A 6,947-nucleotide genomic window follows, 5' to 3' on the forward strand; every position below is an offset into this window, starting at 1 on the left:
ACTAAATGTTCGACATTACTTCCTGTATTAAGAAAAAAAAAAAAAAAAGAAAACATTAAATTCATAATGTTAAAAGTTCTAATAGATTTAAATTTACATCAGTGAAACGTTCTGTTAATATAGTATTAATGAATGGCCTTTTCCATATTGGCCCTGTAACATGCCCGAGGTATGAATAATGGCCAAGGATGACTGTAATGGACCGAGGCAATGCTGAGGGCCATTATTAATACCAAAGGCATGTTACAGGGCCAATATAGAAATGGCCATGCATTGATACTTTTATTAATCAACTTTATTTCAGAACATAGTCAAAATCAATCATCAATACATATGATTTCATATTAATTAAAAATAAGTTCCTGTCTCGATGAATCAAATATTTATGAAAATAAATCATGAGGGTTTTACTGTCTTTTCCAATACCCCCCCCCCAAAAAAAAAAAAAATAAAAAAAAATAAATAAATATATATGAATAAAAATAAATCAAGTACAAGATTAAACATACCTAGTAATTCATATGGAGAATTTGCGATCACCAAAAATGAATATTCATGAGCTAATTAATCCCCTGACCAGTCGCCGATACCTGACATCTCAAAACCATGAATTTTCCATGAATGATATCTATAATTTCCGGATTACTTGGGTTGTTTCCGTCATCGTTTTTACGTTTATTGAGACTGTCCATGTATGTGAATCGGGAAATTGAAATAAAAACAAACAAATAATTTGGCCATTTCTTACGTAAAAACGTGTTTAAAGTGTATTTTGATCTGGAATCAAGCTATTATCAAATGTCGTGGGAACTCTTTTGACAGAGAGCACAAGGTAGGTGAGTAAAAAGAGAAAAGAAATGTACTTTGAAGATTAATTTGAACACCTGGATTCGTGCAAAACAATGAGATTTGACTGCTTATTTCGTCTTTGAAAATCACTAAAACACGAAAGTTGCCTTTTTTCTGAAACATTTCTGTATAGAAAAGCATGTGCTCCCGCTTCAAGATTTTATTTTTGTAACCTTTTTCAATAATCGTATATTTAAAGCTCAAGATTAAACATACCTAATAATTCAATATACTTAGTCCCATTACCATCTTCCAGCCACTTTAAATATCCTAATCTAACTCCATGTAATTGAATTATTGGGTCACTCTTCATTAAAGTTGTCACTTATTTTAAGAAATGTACGCCATTTTGATTGAGTTCATAATGGTCCCGTATTGATGCCCTGTTTTGAAATTCTTAATGCATGGCTTTGATTCCGTAATGACCAGCTGTAGGAATTTCCGGTTCGTAATGACCAGTTGTTGACATTTTCGGTTTCCATCAGGATGGGCATTTCTATACATATTGCAGTAAGTTGGTAAATAAAACATTTTTCAATTACAATTCTTAATAAAACCAAACTGAAATAATTTGATTTTGTCAATTAGATAACCAACTTACTCAATGTAAGTGATGCATAAAACTTATACATTGTATCGACAAATTACTTGATATAAATTGCAGATTTTTCCTACGATTTTTAAGACATTATTTCTTTTCCTCATTTGCAGTGAGTTGGTCAATATATAAGTATTTTCAAGTTCATATAATATGAATTGAAGATATTGAGGTACATAGTAGCACTATCTATTGATAAGGCATGAACTTAAATTGTGAAAGCTAAATTGACTGCGCAATAGTGTGGTTTCATTTCATTTTTATTTTAAGTTGTAAATATCCTCAATAGTGAAATAAATGATTTTGTAGATTATTAAAAGACCACACGATGATTAGACCTACTACACAAACATTCGGTTAGATCGAAAACAATTCCTGCACTACGTTGAGCAAGCTTTTATGGATAGCATATTTTTGTCTGCATTTTACGATTGCATGTTTTCACATTAAGCACAAAAAACAAATCAATGATATGGTTTTTATTGTTATGTATTTTTCATTAAAAATGGGTAACAATAGTTTTCGTAATATGTAAAATAATGTTGGTTTAAAACAAATTAATAATTACATTTAATCAAATTTTATTTCATAATGATGTTCGATACAGTCAGTTTCTATTGTTAAGCTATTTTGCAATAAAGATTATTAAACCACTTTTGAAAAGAAGAGTAAAAAGAACAGGATTTAAAAAATAAAACCTTATCAAGTTACTCAAATAAGTAATGAGTACAAATTATTAGTCTTACATTGACAAATTAAGATTCATCAATTCTAAATATAAATAGTTTTGTATGAAGCATAATATATCATTATCTTCTCTTTTTTGTAGTGTATTGGTCAATTTTCATCGTACAGTTTAGATTTAGAAATGCAATCAGTGGAAGACAAAAAAACTAGGATAACAAAAAGGTCAGTAAATTATTACTACAATCGTCTCTTATAGGAAAACAGACATTAACGTTATTCAGAAATATGTATAATATTTGAATTTTCTTTGATAAAAATAAAGTCATTTGGATATCTCTATTGTTATGGAAATGTCAATAGGCTTCCCTTTTTATGTCAAGGAGACATTTGTGATGATCATATTAAATAAATATCTGTCAAAGGTATAAGGCCTCTTCAGTATTGCCGAAACAATTTCATATGCAATGTAGTACAGTCCGTTTTTAAATCATTTCGAATGATACATCAAAAGTACCATCATATCATTAGTAGATCTAGCACACAAACTCTTGCACATAAAACTCGCGTTATTCTCATTATTTAAATGAGCAATAAACGGGGATTTAAAAAAACTGTTGTTTACAATACATACCTCAAAATATGCCTTCTTTTTCATATGGAATACATGAACACATGTATTCGTATGTATACTTCAATGCGAAGTATCTATATACTTCTCTTTTGGCATCGTGTTGAAGACCTTTTAAATTTTAGTTGATTAGTATTTTGCAGAAACAAAAATATTTTTATTGTCTTATGTATATCCGTGTCTTGGTTATGCACTCTTTCCAAAAAACTCCTATTATACTTTATTTTGTTTTTGGTTGACCTCTATTAAAATTCCCAGAAACAGTTAATAAAATTTCTTTAAGTCTTTAATTTCAGTTAAGTGTTAAGTAAAGAAATACATTTTGAAGTATAATATACGAATACAAGTAATTGGAGAGAGAATATTCAAATTACTTTTGGCATTTAAATGGCTATATACACAAGTCTAAAGGAATGTAATTCGGGTACAAAGTACAGACATGGAAAATACACATTCACAACAAGGCACATAAAATTACCAAAATAATACATAAAAATTAACAAAAGTTAATGATTTACTCGGACTCCACTAAAAACTGGGAACATGGACCAGATGCACCGGTAGAGTAAGCGTCCTATTTTTTTCTAGAACAACAACCGAGTGGCTCATAAAGAGTAAAGTCCAGGGGACATGTTCAACAAATCAGTTTTCATGGTGCAAATGGATACACAATACGATGCATGCTTTCATGATGAAGGGATGTTGCCACAGATGAAGGAAAAGTGGACTAATATATATATGAAAAATCATCGCGTTTGTCGTATAGTTTGGGCGATAGTTTTCCCTTACATTCAATCTTTATAAAGCTGACTTAAAATGACGTATGGATGTTCTATATTTACATAGTTATGAAGTGTCCTTTGACGTTTGTATTGAATATTAATTTTGTTTTAGAGAGAAATCGTTTTTTTTCTCTTTCACTGTTACAAATGATTAGAATGATAAAAAGTAATTGAAGTTGAAAGCAACACTGTCCAAGTTAAGTCAAATATTAAGCTACAAAAATTAAAAAAAAAGTGTCTTAGCACAATAGATACCAGCCCTAAAAACTCGTTTTCTTAATGGGTCGAGTGCTTTAATTTTCCAAAGAGACATTACATTTATTACTTTGAGTTAATGACCATATTTGCTTTTGTTCTTTAATGATGATTAAGGATTAAGCTAAAAACGTATGCTTTATATAAGTACATGCTTTGTCTAATTTGACAGATGTAATAATGTAGCAATGCAAGAATCTCGAAAAGTATTAACAGGATATAAAAATCCACACAAACAAAATATAAAGATCTTCAAAGAAAAAAACCGTCAATAATGGGAAATATATAGCGTTTTTACATCCTCAGTATTCATTTTTTAGAGGTTGCATCACAATAATGAAAGCAAGAAAGAATATATGCTACATATTTTTCATTTGAAAAATTTCATCACAGCAAAAACATATACATGTTATACAGAAAGTGTTGTTTTAAGTTGGTAATTTTTTTTTTAATTCTCTTTCGCATGTTTTGTCGTATTTATATATTTTCATTCTCTCAATGAAAGGAAACGGAGAAAAAAAATCAGTCTTGGATAATACCTGGAGGTATCCATGCAGTTAATTTATTTGATCACTTAACTTCAATGGAATATGGTCAATGAAGGAGATATTCATATTCAAACTATACAGAAGAAGTGTATATTTGGTTTGGTTGTGATTTAGTTTCTAAAGTGTCATTTTCTCTCACGCGTGTGTATCCTATATAAGTCCATTTAAATTCAATTCGGTCTATACAAGGGAAGAAGTCAAATTCTAGTGTTGAATACAAATTAAAAAAAAACGCGTAGGTTTACAAATGCAATTACGAATGCGGTTATATATAGTGGGATTATGACACGAGTGAAGTTTCCTGTTCGTTTAGGAAACAACATAAGAACCGTCCATGTTCATCTTTATGTGGTTGTAACATATTTAGAAAGTCAATAACTAAAGGTAAAACACGGTATTAGACAGGTAAGGTTACTACTATATCACAAAAGAGTATTACTACTTAATTTAAATCATTATTTTAATATATATCGGTATGTGGTAATTGTCGATGTACTTAGGCGATACCCTTATATACATCTTGATGGTAATCCCGTTTCATTTAAACAGTTTTTTCCTGAAATCAACATAATGTGCATATGATAGCAGCACAATGTTTTGTGCCGATATCATTGTATAGCTTGAACAAATGAATTGAGTATCAATCTAACTGCGACAGAATAATACAAATTGTATGTATGATTAAATGATATGGCAAAATATTCAAAATTTAAATACAGAACGGTCGATTTAATGTAATGTAACATTTGAAAATGTATGTATAAAAATGCAGTGCAATGCAGATATATCGATGCACTTTCCATCCTAGTATTCTAAAATGTTGCTACTACTTAATACTTGTTAACAATAATTGCAGACTCTTTCTATTTCAGACGTAAAATACGAAGCACATAAATCATTGATGTGTAAAGACATATTCTAAGATAAGTAATATATTTACAGTAATACATTTAACAACATGCTGGTTCTTTTTTTCTATTTTGCATCAGGTAGATTGTAATCCTTTTGCAGATGAACTTAAATATGCTTTCTTTAATTTTCCAAAAAATATTTTGTTTTCATCATAATAATAGTTTACATGATATTTGCACATATTTGTAGTAGATTAAACTTAAACGTATCATTTGAATATACTCCACATACAATAACTAAATTGTTTGAAAAAAAATAATGAAAAAGAATTGGAATGTAAGTAAATGTTCAGAAAAATAAAACTCGGTAACTGTTGATGGCATGCATTGGTATGGATACGGCCTCATTGACGTGTACTTTCTAGTGTTACATTTTTTGCCGTTCTATTCCAGAAAAAAAAACTTGGCCAAGAATTAATTTTAACTCGACAATCCGTAATCTATCTTAAACATGCCAAGAAATATCGAACATTTATGTTTTACGTGCAAGACATTTGTTGTATGGAAACCTTATCGAATATTTGTTTGATTTATTTCAGGAATATCTAAATAGAGTTAATTGAAACTTAAGAAGAAAAAATGAGCAATTAGGACTGTATTTAACGCGTTTGAGTCCTGTGTAAAAATAGGGTGATTGTTCACTGCTTTACTAAGAAATCTTCCGATTTGTGTATATAATGTCAAATCTAAGTTAAAAGCGTAATCAATTTATGAAATAATAGAAACAATCTTGCTAAATTGCAAACAAAAAAGAAATGAAATAAGACGAGACGGATAAACTACCATGCAATAGAAGTTTCGAGACAGACAAAATATAGGAATAATCATAATAAAAAAACAACTGTAAAATTCAAAACTCAACGGAAGATGAATGTAAATATACCTAATAGAAATAAAACATTGCACAGAAAAAATAAACAATAAACATTGGAAAGGAGATAAATATCTAGTTATTCTATAGGGTAAACTTTCCACTCTCCCCAACGCTATTTGCCACATTCCGCATACTAATGCTCCAGACCTCATCCTGCATTGCCGAAACGATATTCACAATATAGATCCATAAATCATAAACACGGATCATGCATGCTTTGACTTTACCTTATTTTTCACAATTATTGCACCGGTAATACACTTTTCCATTTACAATGAAAGTAAATAAATGTTTGTGTATCTATGCATTTCTGATTATTATCATTTCCAATCTCACTTGCTCAATGTTCTATGCTCCCTCATTGCCCCATGTTTCATGTCATTATCCAACCTTTTTTAACTGCTTTGAAAGTTTACCCATGCAGGTACTGTAAAGTCACCTAAAATGGGATAGAATCAAACAAACTTTAAACTGAAATAAAATGCAATAAATTGATGAACCACTTAATTAGACGTTACGAATATCTTTTCCAGGTTGCCTAAAAAGAATGTGCACCACTCCATAAAGAGAGAGAAGAATAAACAAGTGCCTGATTTTTTGTTTACAAATAATAAAAGAAATTAACATAAGTAGAGAAATAAGGGAAACTACGGTTAGAACAATAATCATTGCAAGGTGCAAAAAAGAAAATTCCAGTAAATACAATTTATCAAATTTTACATATCGAAAATGAAAAAAAAACAGTGGAATGTAACATAAAGACCAAAAAAAAAAACCAAACAAACAAAACAAAAAAAAAAAAACATACACTCATC

The 6,947-nt window shown here is 29.6% G+C and overlaps 1 long non-coding RNA gene across 1 annotated transcript; it reads left to right on the forward strand.

The window, feature by feature from the left end:
* Positions 1-685: 685 nt before the first annotated feature.
* On the forward strand, positions 686-4,535 carry LOC148615471 (uncharacterized). The gene is made up of 3 exons (XR_015923903.1): positions 686-832; positions 2,277-2,356; positions 4,305-4,535. It is a non-coding gene; the product is annotated as an uncharacterized LOC148615471 (long non-coding RNA).
* The last annotated feature ends 2,412 nt before the right edge of the window (positions 4,536-6,947 follow it).

The sequence above is a fragment of the Perna viridis genome, chromosome 6 (assembly GCF_037379345.1).
Source record: "Perna viridis isolate PV_CMFRI_1.1 ecotype Kerala chromosome 6, ASM3737934v1, whole genome shotgun sequence".
Lineage (NCBI taxonomy): Eukaryota > Metazoa > Mollusca > Bivalvia > Mytilida > Mytilidae > Perna > Perna viridis.